Here is a 17,336-nt window from a genome sequence, read left to right on the forward strand (position 1 = left end):
GCTCCTGCTTCGACAGGAGTATCTCAGGATTCTCTCTTTCCCTCTGCCCCTCCTCCCCACTCACTCTTTTGCTCTCTCTCTAAAATAAATAAATAAATCTTTAAATAAAAAAAAAATGGAGGGTACCTGGGTGGCCTCAGTTGTTAGGGGTCTGCCCTGACTCAGGTCATGACCCCAGGGTCCTGAGATCGAGCCCCATTGGGCTCCTGCCCGGTGGGAGCACTGCTTCTCCTCTCTCTCTCTGCCTGCTCTGCTCTGTCTCTGTTAAATAAATAAATAAAATCTTTAAAAATAAATAAATAAATAAACAATAAATAAATAAAATGGAGCCCTTAAAAATATTATTTTCTATTGGCAAAAGTTTAGCCTTAACTTTTTTTTTCCTCTGTAGGCCAAATACACTTCAACGTGTAGACTTTGCTAGCATTTAAAAGCTTTAAATAGGTCGCCAATAATAATGTAATTTATTTACTCAGTAATCTCTACCCCTAATGTGGTGCTCGAACTCACAACCCCAAGATCAAGAGTTGCATGCTCCACCAACTAGGACAGCCAGGCACCCTAAAAATAACTGACATTTCTGAGAGCTCATTTTGTGCTAGGAATTTTCATAAGAGCTTCACATGTAGTAGTCTTATTTAATTTAGTTATTTTATAGGCATGCATTCCTTCCATGAACCAAGATCCCAGCACTGCAAAAATGTGTTAATTTATGAAAACTAAGTATTTCAGGGACACCTGGGTGGCTCAGTTGATCAGGCATCTGCCTTCGGCTCGGTCGTGATCCCAGGATCCTGGGATCGAGTCCCTGATGCTCCTTGCTTACTGGGGAGCCTGCTTCTCCCTCTGCCTGCTGCTCCTACTGCTCGTGCTCTCTCGACAAATAAAATCTTTAAAAAGAAAAAGAAACCATTTCAGTGATCTCACATTCCTGAATAGGTAAAAGTATCAAAATATTAATAATTGTTGAAACAGGGTGACCAATACGTGGGGCTTCATTATGCTATTTTACTTTTGTTTGCACATGAAAATTTCTGTGATAAAATGAAAAAACAAAATAAGAACATCTCTTCCCAAGATCAGCTGTCCTGCTCATGTTCCTTTCTCTCTGTTCTCAGCTTAGCATGACATGAAGTTGCCTACATATGGGGATGAATGTTTCTCCAGCTGGGGAGGGGAAAGATTGATGTGGCATTTATAGCACAGCCCCCTGCCCCATTCTTCCTAATGGACACGGGAAATTTCTTTTCTCATTTTTAAAAAATCTCTGTCATATACACAGGAATCTATACAAAGGTGTTAATGGCTTTCTTTGGTGGCAGGTTTGGGAGATGGCAGGGTTGAGGAGCTTTGCTCTTTTATCTACCAGAATCCATTCCTTCCCTCATTTGGGAAGAGCAGTTTCCTTTCTATGGGGGCCAAATCCTCCCTAACTCCTCATAGTTCTGCTGGGGCTGCTACTCAAAGTACCCCCACCTCTTGGCTATAGGGCTGGGTGTATAATCAGAGACTGACTGTATGCATACACTCTACTTGTTGTGTTGCCCATTAATTGACCTAGGGATGGACACATGACCTGAACCAGGTCAATTAGGATCCTTTCCTACAATCTTATTTACAGATGGTAAAAAAAAAAGGGGGCCTTTCTTTCCCCTGCAATCACTAGTTGAGGTCATGGAGCTGTCCCTGGTGATGCTTCTCCACCCACCAGCCTACAGAAGCACTCATATATAATAGGAAGGAATAAGGTTAAAACATTGGAAAAAGCTGGGAGAGAAAGAGTAGGATCAAAAGTGAGAATAAATGTGGGAAAGAAATGGATGATTCTGAATGCCTGCATCCAGTTATTCCTGAAGCCTTTATCCTTTCCTCTGTTGTAAAGGTGGGAGTCAGTACATGGCTACTTTCTTCGAGTTAGTTTGAGTTGGGGTTTTGTTATTTAGTATCTAAAAGTAAGGCCATAAAGAGAGCCACTGCTCTCTTGAGTACTATCTGAATCCCAGCTAAAATTACCATCTCTCATTTGTGTCTGGTACATGGGAAGTACTCAAGAAATGTGTGTTAGGAGATATAACTCATCCTGGATAATTCCTAAAGCTCTTTGGTTATTCTTGTGACTTTTTGGTGCCTTGATTAAAAGAGATAATATTCATCTCCTTCACTTTCTTGCTTTCTAGATGTAACTTGAAGATTATTGCTGATTAAATTCGAGTATCTTAAATATGGCTATTTTTGCAACTGAAAGCACCATTTTTTGCACAGCTAGAAAAATCGACTTTCAACACCGATTCCTAGTGCAGTTTTCTAAGAGAACCTTTATGATGTGCAGTGCAGCGGGCCCACCTCAAAGCACATCAATCATCTTACCAGCTATCAGGCACCTTTTACAGGATTTTCTGTGATCCTGGTGTCAGTGCACATTCTGTATCAAGGCAGAGGTGATATGTGGAAATCTGGCAGCTTTTTTTAGAAGGGAGGCCAGGCAGTGCTGTGCCAGTATAATTAATGAGAGTCATCGCTCTGGAAGCCAGAGGAGAGTGGGGGTGGGGAAGGATGTCTTTCACCTGAGTAAATGGCATTTAAGAAAAATCGGTGCTTTCATAGCCCTTTTACTCACAGAGGAGGTTAAGTCAAGGACTGCTGTAAAGCTTTCCGTAACTCGCTGCACAGATGGAGGTCCCGAAGCAAGGAAGATTCCAACCCGACTTTTCAAGGGGCTGATTTCAACCTTGAATTGAGCTACTAGCAGGAGTCCCTTATACTTGGAAAAGGGGTAAATCCTTACAGAAAGATTGTAGTTTAGGTGACCAGGAGACCATTCAAAAGGTACTACCATACAGGACTTCTGTTTTGCCTGCCCAAAGGAGTGTTAATCTAGATCCCATTTTTTCCAATTCCTTGTATGCAGTGAAGGAAGGGGGTAGATTTGTTTTGTTTTCTATTGACTATTCGGTAACATGGAAGGGTTTGTGTAACCTGGAGAGCTGTTTACTACCCACTGTCTCCTCCCTTTGTTTCATTCCCTCTGATTGTCACAAGCAGAGAAAAATAGTTCTGTTTGGCTTCTAAACACTTAGCAATTGAACAATATTTTCTTGGCTTTAGTTAGCGATTTTCTCTGATTAATGGTGTTTAAGAAAAAAAAAGCTCAGAGAGAGAGAGCTAAAGGATTTATGGATCTATCCCTGTGTCCTAAACACTTAAGACCATGATTAATGATGATTCACACGAAGGGAGGGAGAAGGAGCCAGGAGGTGGGGTTTTAGCTGTTATCTGTAATGCTTTATTTAAAAACAAGGGGTAGGAAGCAGGAGTATAATATGCCTTGATTTTGGTAGGTTTGAAATATTGCATAGCGAAAATTTTGAAGTTCATACAATTATGGAAATCGATTAAAACTTTCAAAATAAAGACTGCATGACAAACAAGTGCTCTTTGTTGTGAACTTTTTGTCCAAGCTTATTTTACCACGTGTGTCTGTGGTTTTCAGGTCTAGACAGACAAACACAGGAGGTTTGGAGTGGGTACTTCCGTGGTTGTGTGAGGGGCTGTCTTAGTGTGTGTGTGTCTCTCTCTTACTCTGTCTTTTTGGCCTTCCTATTCACCATGGAGATCACCAGCAAAACAAAGCTCTAAAAGCATGTTTGTATGCAAAGCAGGAAGCAATTTGGGGAGTAGAAAGTAGTTACCTGTTTAATTTCTTATAAATGGAGGATTTTTGTACGGGCATTTAAAAAAAATTAGGGGAGCTTTCTTTCTTTGGAGCCAAAGGACCTTATATATCTTTTCCCAAACTGAATTTTTCCTGGCACCCTGGCATGAAGAAATTCAAGTGACTATTCTGGTGGCTTTTCCTTTTTTTTTTTTTTTTGAGAGTCCAGGATTGCTTTCAGGATAGAGTTTCTTCTTGCCCATGGTGCTTTGCTGTGACATTGTGTAATTGCCTCTGTTGAATTGAATAATACAAATGGGTTGTTTCTATGGTATCGGCTAAGTGGGATGAAAGGAGTGAAACCCTAGATCTTGCGCTGAGAGGTCACGGTGCTACCACCCACATTAACTGTCCGTCAAAGCGGACAGGCAGCCCTGCCCACTCTCTAGCTCGAGCACTCATTTTGTAACTTCCTAAGCAAATTCACGCATGAAAAGAAATGACTTTGGTTTGTGTTGTCTAGAGCGAGAAAATCCCTGCCAACCTATGCTGCCAGCTTTTCAGGACCTTCTTATTGGTGGAGAATTTCGAACTGAAGGTGAGTGAGGAGCAAGTCTCGAAGTCCCTCCCAGCCAGGCTTTAGACCTCACAATAGGGCAGGTTGAATGAAGGCTGATAAATGCAAATCCTGGAATCTTGAGACCGGATCGCACGGTGGCTGCCCAGGCCAGCGGTCGTCAGCCTTCCAGCAGCCGCACCAACCTGGTCAATCCCCATGTCTGTGCACTCGGATTTCATCTTTTCTTCATATTTGAGTGCCTACTGTGTGCAAGCTTTCCTCCCCGTGGCTGTGTGCTCTTACTCACCGCAGGAGGCGCTGCTGGAGTCTCCTTACATTAATTTGATTGAATAATTGACCCTTAACATGTAAGAGAAGCATCTGGAAGAAGAGACAGGGGGAGGTGAGGATAAGAGTGTTACTTACACTCCCTCTTCCTCGGTCTTAGCTGCACTTCACTTAAGGCAGATCTCCTTAGTTATAACAGCGTAATAGTGCTATTTTCTTAGCATGGTAAGAGAAGGTGACATAAGACGGGCGGTTCGCGATTTTTCTTTAAGGTGTGGTTCTGACACTTTTTTACTTTAGTGCAAGCTGTAAACGGTTCCCACCTCTCTGCTCTCTCACTTCCAAGCTCGTTTCTCCAAACTCCTTTATCCTACAACCAACGAGGCTCTTGGGAACACAGCCCAAAACTGAGTATCAAGGCATCCCTGGGTTTGGGAAGCTTAAAACCTACGGGGAGAAAAGAAGACTATTCTCTGGCTTTTGCCTGCCAGAGAGCCTCGCAAGGGCCGTGGGTCCCGGGTCCTACCCTGGAGGGCTGGGGCCGCGAGATGGAGCTCAGTCCCACTCTCTCCAGCTCCAGTTCCTGATTTCCTCGGGAGCTGCGGGGCTGGGAGGGAGGGCTCCTGTGCGAGCGTAAGGATTTGAATGAGAAAGCAGGTTGTGGCGGCGCCGCTCTTCCCTGCGCGTCTTGGGGGCTTCAGCTGGCTGTGAGGGAAAAGTGCGCTTCTGGGCCTTCTCCCTCGACAGGGTTTTCGACTTGAGAGGTCACGGGGGCCCACCCTCATCACCCCAGCACTTTGGAGGTTGCTCCTGTGCCAAGGACTCCCAAGGAATCCTTCAACTGCTGAACGCTCAAAGTTGAGCAGGTGCAGTGCTTTGGGGAACTAGGCGGAACAAGAGGACTGGTAGACCAGACCAGGTGTGCAGAAGAGCAGGTGGCCCGAGTTCCTCCTCTCAGTCCCGGTCGGACGCGCTCTTTAGGACTGTGTGAGTATTGTTGTGCGTGGGAATCCCCAGACCCCCTGCGCGAGAACCGGACCCGCTGTGGTGTTGGGGTGGGGGCGTCTCGTCATTCAGAAGATGTGGGTAGCGTGTGCCTGCACCAGAATTGAATTCTCGAGTCGCCCGTGGTGGTGAGTGGGGTTTCGCCTGTTGGAGGGTGAAGCTTTGCTGCGGGATGCTTCACCCACACGCGGGGTCCCAGGAACCCGTCTCTGACCTCCCGACAGCTCCGAGAGAGCAGGTCCACGTTTCCCAGCAAGGGGAGTGCGGTGTCCATTACACTTGGGGAGTCTCACGGCTCTTCCTGCGCTCAGTGACCCCACTCAGGACCTTCTCCGGGGAAGAGCGGGTACGCTCAGCGCCAGGAGGATTTACTCCTACCCTTTCCTGGAATAAACGAGAGCACCAGAGCGACGCAGCGCGGGGCGGTGGGGGCAAGTCCCGCCGCGCGGCGTCGCTCCTGCCTGCGCGGGGTTCCCATGGCGACGGCCCGCGAGTCGAGATGCCACCCGGCTCGCCCCTAAGCCCAGTCCCCTGTTGAGGCGTTGCGGGGGCCCCTCCCTCCTCCTTTTCTTTGTTGTTTGTAACTCGATGAGTTTATGATCTCATTTTTACGTTAGCAGTTCAGCATTAAACAATAACCAACTAAACAAAGAAGAATTGCCCCCAACCCCCCCCCCCGCCCTTTCGCCTTACCATTTTGATCTTCTTAGACGGCAGAAAATGGTGAGAAATTGCTTATTGGGGCAGTAACTGAGACTTTACCCCCACTGAATAAAATATATGTCCTTGGAGGTGAGATATTTTAAAAAACATTCAGTCAGGTGCTTGCTCTTGAGCAATGAGGTTACAGACTTGTGCCTCCTTTATGCAAGTGGTGAGTGGGATGTGTGCAAACCCGAGCACCTGAGTCCTCCTTATGGCCTGTTTATGAAAAGAGATGAGCTCCCAAATGGACCAAAGTAAGTGCCAGTGAAAAGAAACAAAGGCTTTCCCAGAACGGGTGATTGTTTTTCCAGTTGCCCCTCAGTTTTGGTCACTTCTGGGGTTAATCTTCTGCAGGGAATGTTTCAAGAAGCCTTGACGGGAACCAGTCAGATTTCTCAAGCCTCCTGGTACACGTGTCATTTTCCTTTTCTTGAAATTGTGAGCCTTGACAGCTCTGTCCCTTTTAAGAAATCCCATTTGTTTTCACTCAGGTTAGCGTTTGGCAAGGGTACACATCTTAAGGGTTATGTAGAAGGAGCTGCATCTTGTGCTCATTTTTCTAAGGCTGCATCAGTATTCGACAGCAGGATTAATATGCCTAGGTGCTATTAGATAAACAGTGGTTAATATCAACATAACTAATAAAGTGTAAAATGGAGTTACTCTTTCTGGAATTAAGTGTGGCGTAAAAATACCTTGGATGAAATACGGGGGCTACTGTCTTGCTGTACCCTACTTTCAAACAATTTGCCTTCAAGAATGGCACATGTTGGGGCGCCTGGGTGGCACAGTGGTTAAGCGTCTGCCTTCGGCTCAGGGCGTGATCCCGGCGTTATGGGATCGAGCCCCACATCAGGCTCTTCTGCTATGAGCCTGCTTCTTCCTCTCCCACTCCCCCTGCTTGTGTTCCCTCTCTCGCTGGCTGTCTCTATCTCTGTCGAATAAATAAATAAAATCTTTAAAAAAAAAAAAAAAAAAAAAGAATGGCACATGTTTATGAGTGGTAGAAGTTTTCAGACAATAACCTTCCACCATCACGCAAATGAAGTCAACGTAATATTACTTTTCAAATGATTAGCAAATAACATGCTGTTAAAGTTATCTCTGCCATCCCGTTCACTATAAATGCCTAAACATGATGCAATCCATCTAGTTCAAGTGTTAAAAAATGTCCAATTGAGTTTTTTCCCCTTTTCTCATAATTAAAAAAATAAAAAAAACTCTTAATTTTCAGGTTCAGATACTTTGTGACCCTATTTGGCGGTTTGTAACTGGCTCCAATTCCCTAATTCTCAGTGACATGTGTTTCTGCTGGTTCCAGGAGGTAAACTGCAGTTTAGCAGATCACGGGATAATGAGATTGCGAGTGCTTGGGGGGAAGGCTGGGGAAAGGCGATGGGAAGGAGACAAAGGGAGGGAAGGTTGATGGGCAGAGCCAGGATTTATAGCTGCACCAGATTCTGCATAAAAGCTGTGAACGTCCTTGCTTCTGTCTTCAAGATACATTTTCTTACATCGTCAGTATCAATTAAACTTATTTTTAGGATCAGTCTTCTAAATAATTAGGATAGAATTATAAAAATAGAATATTATAATGGTGCTTTATGTTAGTATGCCATAATGTAATATACTGGGAAAACTCTTAGTTAAATGTTTTCTATGTAATTTATTCATTTAGTCCACAAACATTTATTGAAAACTATATATAAGGCAGGATAAACCAATCCAGAGTCCTGCCTTCAATAAACTTAGAGTTGAATTCTGAAATAATTCTAATGCTGTTTCAGGTTTTCAGAGTAGATACTTACAGTACCCCTAAGGAGAACAGTTGATTTAGTGTTGAGCAATCATACATCTAGATTCAGAAACAAATGCTTAAACTTTGATTTAAAAAATATCCTGAACAATGTTTTTGAGTATTTTAGATAAAAAATATAGACAGTAAGAAGCATGTGTGCGCCTTTTTTTTTCTTTTCTTTTTTTTTTTTTTTTTTTTTTTTTAACATTTTTGTGGTATAGACTGGGCCCAACAACTTGCTGTCTTCACAACTGCAGCACTGAGTTTGGGAGGAACAGAAAGCCCTGTAATTCTCAGGTTTCTTAGATGAAGATAAGGTGAGTGATTCAGTAGCTTTGTTCTGGCTCCCTGTTTCGTGACATCATAAACCTCCCGCAGCTCCCTTCTAAGAACAGTGTCGGTCTGCACGCATGAGGGATCATGACTATTATTTCCCTGGGGGAAAAAAAAGAGAGATGTAAAATTATGATAGAAGGATGAAAGGAATACGGTAGGGCATTTGTACATTGTAACTTTTGAGTTGGCATAATTCTAGGCATTTTTAGTGAGTTTAGACTCTTCTGAAATCCGTAAGAGCTCTGACACCTCCCCTGGCATAATATTGACCAAGGTTGACAACATCTTCCCGTTTCGTAGAACACAGAATGTTAGGGAGGCAGGAGTCCCCTTTTTTCCCACCACCTCACGGGTTTAACAACAATTATCAGCTCAGAGAATGTTGCTGAAGAGCATCCCCTTTTGGTTATTGCTCTTTGTCTAGGAAAATCAGACTCAGCTGCGAAGTGTGGACCAAGTGGTGCAGAACTCATTACTTTGAACAATGCCTCCTCGGCCTGGGAAGCATGTTTTCTCTCCTCGCTCGTAGCGGCTTATTCCAGGCTGGCGTTGCTCACAAGGAAAATCATTTAGACACAGTTCAGTGGACACTCACTCACATCTCTTTGACACCCGTGACCATTTTTGTTTAAGGAGAAATCGAGGACTGCTGTGGTAGGGTGTGCCGAATCAGAAGTGCATTTTAAGAAGCCCGTGAAGAAGTTTACACAGCTTTGTCTTATTATCATCAGGGTCTCTGTCTCCTGTGCTTCAAAGCAGAAGAGGACAGGATGGGTGCAGAGGGGACAACGCAGAGAACTTTTATAGCAAAGTTAAGAACATTCTCACCAACTGCATTTTGGATGCACTAAGCTAAGCACCTGTGCCTCATTATAGTCATAAAATTACAGAGCCTCGTTTCTGATTTCTAACAATCCTGCTGTTGCCGGGAAGTCAAGGACAGACTCCTGTGAAATCCTTGCTCTACACTTGAAATTACTATAGCTGTAGAGATAAAATGGTCAACAGCGATGTCATATGACTTAACCTACTTTCATTGAGTGGAACTGGTAGTGGGCACCTTCGGAGTATATATTTGGTTATATATATGTGTGTATCTTTTACAAATACATGGTTTGCATGTATGCAAAAGAGCCTTTTTTCACTTAGGATCTATTTTGGCCTGAGGAATTCTGGCATATATATGATCTAATATAATGGGGAACAGTTTTTCTGGTTTTTCATTTAGTAAATATCTTAAGGAGTTCTGGAAGAAAAGGAGAAAATGAACATTAATATGTTCTAACCACATGCCTAGACATTTACTCTATGTTTCTCTCTCTTTTTTAAAATTTTATTTATTTGTCAGGGAGAGAGAGAGAGTGCACACAAACGGCGGGGGGGGGGGGGGGGGCAGGCAGAGGGAGAGGGAGAAGCAGTCTCCGCCCTGAGCAGGGAGCCCGACATGGGACTTGATCCCAGGACCCTGGGATCATGACCTGAGCCAAAGGCAGACGCTTAACCGACTGAGCCACCCAGGCGCCTCTGTATGTCTCTTTAAAGCCCACAATAATCAAGAGGCAGGAATTATCTCATGTCACTGACGAGGCTCACAGAAGTTTGTTTCTTAGCCCAGGATCTAAGCCATCACGGAACAGACTTGGAGTTTGAGGTCTCTCTGTCTGTATGCTCTATCGTATCGTGTTTCCACTCAGGAAACAAAGACTCAATTTACAAAAAATACGGAGCTAGTTTTCTTTTCAGATTCACAATTCTATCCAAAGCACAGATAGCTAGAAATGTTTCTGATCAGCTTTTTGGTGAGCGGAGAAGCTGCATTTACTGTGTGGAGTTTAGAAGGTTATAAACTCAGGCCTGGTTCCAGAAAAACAGTCAAGACTTTGTTTATAAACTGTGTTGGCTATTTGTTTAGAAGTGGGTGGTGTTTAGGTTCTCTTCTGCAGAGGCTTTTCCACATCAAAGTGGCCCACTTATTTATCACTTCTGGACTGTTGTCACATTGCGGTGGGTCTGAGAGGATTGATTTTAATGCATGTTTCCTGGCATCCCAAGACTTAGATATTGGCTTTATTGTATATAACCTTTGTCCACCTATTTTCTTGCAATAGTATTCATAGACTTATTGCTGGAATGAACCAAAGGGTGTCTTCCTGTAATGCTTTTCAAATTAGAGATCAGAATTATCTTGGAGAGTTGCTGAAAATTTCTAAACTTAAGCTGGAGTTTTGGTGTTCCTAACACAGCTTTGCTTTGTTGGGAATGAAACTGGATTGTAATGGGCTGGCTTCGGATTTGTAGTATTTTTTTTTTTTTTAAGATTTTATTTATTTATTTGACAGAGAGAGAGACAGCCAGCGAGAGGGAGAACACAAGCAGGGGGAGTGGGAGAGGAAGAAGCAGGCTCCCAGCGGCAGAGCCTGATACGGGGCTCGATCCCAGAACGCTGGGATCATGCCCTGAGCCGAAGGCAGATGCTTGACTGGACCACCCAGGTGCCCCGGATTTGTAGTATTTTTGAGCTGGTTTATCCATGCAGAAACTAAAGCTTAGGAATGTCCACACTTACATGGCTGAGCTGGGACTTGAACCTTGACATTGCCAGCAGACATCTGGTCTAATGCTCTTAGTAGCAAACCATGCTTTAAAAGCACACCTGTCTCCTGGGCCTTCTTTACTCCCTGATGCTAGCGGGAAAGAGAAGCTTGAGGGTTTCAGAAAATGGATGCTGGACCCCACTTTGGAAATCACTCTCGGCTTCAGGTACCACACAGGACCCTGGAGGGCTCCCTGGGTTTCCCTCTTCTTCAGTCTCTGTGGCTTACCCTACTCGCAGCCTCTTTTCTGTGCGGCAGGCTCTTCTGTACTTCACAAGGGACTTACACACTTGTCCCGCCATTCAGGTGTCAATGAATTATCAATTGCCACCAAGAGGCATAAGGATCTAGTTTAGCGGGGCATATGTAGGTTACTGATTAACTGATCTGAGGCAATCCTGGTTTCTTTTCATCTGCCTTCACTTCCTTGTTGCTAGTCCACAAGAACCAAGCATTCAAATTCAGCTTCCTACTTCCCTCTTCTCTCCCTTTTCAATTTCATGGAAGACGCCTCTGGACCGTGGAACAGGTCTCCATGGGGTGTTAATGTTACCTCTGCAAAACGACCCTGGGTGGGAACTTTGAAGATCTATACAGTTTTTTTTCAGGAATCAGAATCTTGGACCAGAAATTCAGTGAGTTGATTTGTCGTGTAATTGTATGCAATTTAGTTCTCTAAATCTTTTTTTTTTTTTATTCCAAACAACTCTTTCTTAACTTTGAGTACTATGGGAGATAGTGAAAAGAACTTATCTTTTTAAAAGAGATTTCTTTATAGAAAAGGGTAATGTGTTTATATAAGGAATTAAAATTATGTAAAGATCCCTTGATTTTTATTTCAGTTTAAAGACTTGGTTCTATACAACCATTTGTGTAAAAGAGAAGAAAAGGGAGGAAAAAAAAGGGAGAGTTTCCTCGTATGCATATCGAATATCTCTGGAAGAATATATAAGAAACTAATAATGTCGGTTGCTGGGAGACAGATATGACGTAAACTATTATTGTACACTCTTTTGAATTTTGAAACTTAAACTTACTAAAAGTAAAAAAAAGAAAGAACACTTGGGTTTCAATAATAATGAAATAAATAAGTAATCACATCCTGACTCCCAAGTGGTAGAAGTAAGAGACTGGGGGGCGCCTGGGTGGCACAGAGGTTAAGCGTCTGCCTTCAGCTCAGGGCGTGATCCCGGCATTATGGGATCGAGCCCCGCATCAGGCTCCTCTGCTATGAGCCTGCTTCTTCCTCTCCCACTCCCCCTGCTTGTGTTCCCTCTCTCGCTGGCTGTCTCTATCTCTGTCAAATAAATAAAATCTTTAAAAAAAAAAAAAAAAAAGAAGTAAGAGACTGGGAAGAAATTTTAAAGAAAAGCAATTTTCTTACTATCTTTTTTTTTAAATTAGCATACGGTGTTATATTAGCTTCAGGTGTATAATGTCGTAATTCAACGATTCTATACATTACTCGGTGCCCATGACAATGAGTGTGCTCTATATCCCCTTCACCTGTTTCACCCATCCCCCCACCTACCTCCCTTCTGGTAACCACTAGTTTATTCTCTTTACTTAAGAGTGTTTTTTAGTTTGCTTTTTTTTCTTTGTTGTTTGTTTTATTTTTTAAATTCTACATATGAGTGAAATCATATGGTATTTGTGTTTCTTTGACTTTTTTCACTTAGCATTATACCCTGTAGATCCATCCATGTTGTTGCAAATGGCAAGATTCATTCTTTTTTATGGCTGAGTAATATTCCATTGTATATATAGATACCACATCTTCTCTATCCATTCATCTCCTGATGGACACTTGGCTGCTTCCATAATTTGGCTATTGTAAATAATGCTGCAATAAACATAGGGGTACATATATATTTTCAAATTTGTGTGTTCATGTTCTTTGTGTAAATACCCAGTAGTGGAATTACTGGACCATATGGTAATTCTGTTTGTAATTTTTTGAGGAACTTCCATACTGTTTTCCACAGTGGCTATGCCAGTTTGTGTTTCAACCAGCAGTATACAAGAGTTCCTTTTTCTCTATACCCTTCTCAACACTTGTTTCTTATGTTTTTGATTTTAGCCATTCTGACAGGTGTGAGGTGGTATCTTGTGCTTTTGATTTGTATTCTTTCTTACTATCTTTTGAAGTTTCACCAAAGTTTACATTTAGTAATTTTTAAAAGCAGTTTTCCTTAAGCTCTTTTGGATTTCAGTAACAGGGCTGGGGAAGTTTTTTGATTTTTTTTTTTCTTGTCGTTTTCTTCCTTCTCATAAAACATCACCTATTGGCTACAGCCAGACTCAGTGGGCCAGTGGGACTCAGACGTGTCCCATTCTTGAGCAACTAAACCTATCTTCTGCTGGCACTGTGTTTATGGAGCAAAGGCTAGAACTCCACCCTCCACACTCTGCCCCATTATTTTCTCCCATAGAGAAATCCCTGCAATGTGATTGTTTTTTATTTTCCTGAGCAGTGTCTGAATGTGAATGTCAGAGGGATCCTTTCTTCTCAAATTGAAAAAGAAAAAAAAAGCTTGTACACAAATGTTTTATTCTGAACCATAGCTTTTTTTGTTTGTTTGTTTTAAATGGGTTGTGAATTGGAAGTATTTTTCTGTTTACTGGGTAAGTCATTAAAATACAGTCTTGGAAGGGAATGAACACAACTGTATACAAACTTCTTTTTCACTTGTCAAAAGAGAGAAATGTGAAATCTATTATTTAGTGTCCAAGTTTCAGTCAAAAGCAAAAACTCAAATCAAGACCAGTTCTCAACACATTCTTTTTTTTTTTTTTAAAGATTTTATTTATTTATTCGACAGAGATAGAGACAGCCAGCGAGAGAGGGAACACAAGCAGGGGGAGTGGGAGAGGAAGAAGCAGGCTCATAGCGGAGGAGCCTGATGTGGGGCTCGATCCCAAAGGCAGACGCCCAACCGCTGTGCCACCCAGGCGCCCCTCTCAACACATTCTTAAATTTCTCCTCTGAAATTTGGTGAAGTAAAAAATTATATATCTGCCTACAAAATTCTTCCTTTTTTTTTTTTAAAGCTGACTATTTTTCTTTTCTTTTTCTTTTTTTTAAGTAGGCACCACGCCCAGCCGTGGAGCCCCAATACAGGGCTTGAACTCATGACCCTGAGATCAAGACCTGAACTGAGATCGAGTCAGACACCCAACCGACTGAGCCACCCAGGCACCCCCCCCAATTCTTCTTCTTTTTCTTTTTAAAGATTTTATCTATTTATTTGTTTTAGAGAGAGGGAGAGAGAGAGGGTGAGTGGGGGGAGGGGCAGAGAGAGAGAATCCCAAGTAGACTTCCCGTTGAGCCCAGAGCCCCTTGATCTCATGACCCTGGGATCATGATCTGAGCCAAAATCAAGAGTCGGCTGCCCAACCGACTGAGCCAACCAGGTGCCCCCCTCCCCCAAATTCTCTTTGCTATGTTACTTTTTATTTGTTAGAAAAGAATGACTGAATAGATCATATGTTCTCATGCTTAACAATTTAAAAAACTTAAAAGGGCATTCAATGAAAATTCTCTCTCACGTCTGTCCCTCAGCCAACCAGCTGTTTCTCTAATAACCAACAGTATTACTCATTTCTTGTGTATTTTTTTTCAAAACAACACATGTGTGTAATTATGTACGTAATATATATAGTAGTCCCTCTTGTCTGCGGTTTTGCTTTCCCCAGCTTCAGTAACTGGAAGCCGGAGATCTCCTGACTATTTGTCAGAAGGTCAGTCGCAGCCTAACACTCCGTCACACTGCCCGCGTCACTCACCTCTCTTCACCTCCTCACGTAGGCATTAGTCATCTCACATCACCGCAGTATGAGACATTTCGAGAGAGAGACCACATGTATCACATACATAACTTTCATTACAGTGTATTGTCATACTTGTTACACTGTTATTGTTGTTAGTTTCTTACTGTGCTTCATTTATATATTAAGCTTTATCCTAGGTATGTATAGGGAAAAAAACATTGTAGGTGTAGAGCTCACAGGAGGTATAGCCACCATTTTAGGCATCCACTGGGGGTCTTGGAACATCTCTTGTGTGGGTAAGAGGGGACCACTCTCTATGCAAATACATACGGATTCTTTTTTTCTCCTTTTAAAAATAATAGTGCACTAGTCACATGATTTTGCATTTCTTCTTGTAACAATGTAGTTTATCATTCTATATCAGCCTATAGAGCTTCTTAAGTCTTTTTTTTAAAAAAGTTATTTCTTTAGAGCAGTTTTAGTCCATAGCAAAATTGAGGGGAAGGGACAGAGATTTCTCATGTACTCCCTGTCCCCACATGTGCACTCCCTCCCCCCTTATCAACATTCCGCACCAGAGTGGTACGTTTATCACAATTAATGAACCTACACTGACACATCATTATCACCTAAAGTTCATGGTTTACCTTATGACCCACTCTTGGTGATGGAAATTCTATGGGTTTGGACAAAGATACAATGACATGTACCTATCATTATGGTTTTGTACTGAATATTTTCATTATTGTAAAAATCCTGTGCTCTGCCTATTCATCTGGCCCCCACCCTTCAACTTCTGGCACCCAGGGATCTGATTTTTTTACTGTTTTGTCTTTTTCAGAATGTCATACGGTTGAAATCCTATAAAATGTAGCCTTTTCAGATTGGCATCTTTACTCAGTAATATGCATTTAAGGTTCCCCCACGTTTTTTCATGGCTTGACAGCTCATTTCATTTTAGCACCAAATAATATTCCATTGTCTGAATGTACCACAGTTCATTTACCCATTTACTTGCTGAAGGACATCTTGGTTGCTTCCAAGTTTTGGCATTTATGAGTACAGCTGCCATTCATAAGTGCAGGTGTTTCTGTGAACGTAAGATTTTATTTATTTATTTGTCACAGAGAGAGAGAGAGAGCACAAGCAGGGGGAGCAGCAGGCAGAGGGAGAAGCAGACTCCCTGCTGAGCAAGGAGCCCCAAGCGGGTCTTGATCCCAGGACACTGGGATCATGATCTGAGCTGAAGGCAGATGCTTAACCAACTGAGCCACCCAAGCGTCCCTCTGTGAACATAAGTTTTTAACTCCTTTGGGTAAATAACAAGGAGCATTATTGCAGAATTGTATGGTAGGAGTATGTTCAGTTTTGTAAGAAACCACCAAAACTGTTCCAGAGTAGCTGTACCATATTACATCTCCACCGGCAATGAATGAGAGTTCCTGTGTTCCACATCCTTTTTTAAATTTATTTTTTAAAAGATTTTATTTATTTATTTGAGAGAGAAAGAGAGAGAGAGAGCACAAGCAGGCGGAGTAGCAGGCAGAAGGAGAAGGAGACACAGGGAGCCTGATGCAGGACTCGATCCCAGAACCCTGGGATCATGACTTGGGCTGAAGGCAGACGCTTAACTGACTGAGCCACCCAGGCTCCCCTGTGTTCCACATCCTTGCCAGCATTCGGTGTTGTCAGTGTTCTGGATTTTGGCCCCTCTAACAGTTATATAGTGGTATCTCATCATTATTTTAAATTTTCATTTCCTTGATGACATAGGGGGATCATCTTTTCATATGCCTATTAGCCATCTGTGTATCTTCTTTGGCTGGTGCCTGTTAAGATCTTTGGCCCATTTTTAATTGGATTATTTTGCTTGTGTTTCCATTTTTTTGTGTATTATGAGTAACACTCCTTTCTCAGTTGTGCCTTTACAAATATTTTCTCCCAGTCTGTGGCTTGTCTTATTCTCTTGTCACTGTGTTTCACAAGGCAGAAGCCTTTACTTTTAATGAAGTCCGGCTTACCAATTCATTGTTTCATGGATAGTGCTTTTGGTGTTGTATCTGAAACAGTGTTGCCACTCTCAAGGGCACCTGAGTGTTGTCCCGTGCTCTCTTCTAGGAGTTTTATAGTTTTGCAGTTTACATTTAGGTCTGTGATTCGAGTTAATTTTTGTGAAGGATGTAAGCTCTGTGTCTGGCTTCATTTTTTTGCATGTGGATGTCCAGTTGTTCCAGCGCCATTTGTTGAAAAGACCGGTTTTGCTCCATGGTATTGCCTTTGTTCTTTGTCAAGGATCAGTTGATCTTTTTTTTTTTTTTTTTTTTTTTTTTTTTGGCCTTTATACGGGGCTTGGACGCATGACCCCGAGGTCAAGAGTCACATGCTCTACTGACTGAGCCAGCCAGGCACCCCGACCGGTTGGTTCTATTGACGCGGGTCTATTTCTGCACTGTCTGTTCTTTTCCATTATGTATTTAGTTTTTGGCCAATACCAGACAGTCTTTCTTAATTGTTGTAGCTTGAGAGTATGTCTTGAAGTTGAATAGCGTCAGTTTTCCAGATTTATTCTTTTTTAATATTGTGTTGGATCTTCTGGGTTCTTTAATTTTTTTTAATGGCTGCATATTT

The 17,336-nt window shown here is 42.4% G+C and overlaps 1 protein-coding gene across 1 annotated transcript in view; it reads left to right on the forward strand.

The window, feature by feature from the left end:
- Nucleotides 1-17,336, forward strand: part of PLCH1 (phospholipase C eta 1) — a 234,211-nt gene that overhangs the window by 1,147 nt on the left and 215,728 nt on the right. The gene's annotated exons all lie outside the window — the stretch shown is intronic.

This window comes from Ursus maritimus, unplaced genomic scaffold, assembly GCF_017311325.1.
Source record: "Ursus maritimus isolate PB19 unplaced genomic scaffold, ASM1731132v1 scaffold_20, whole genome shotgun sequence".
NCBI lineage: Eukaryota > Metazoa > Chordata > Mammalia > Carnivora > Ursidae > Ursus > Ursus maritimus.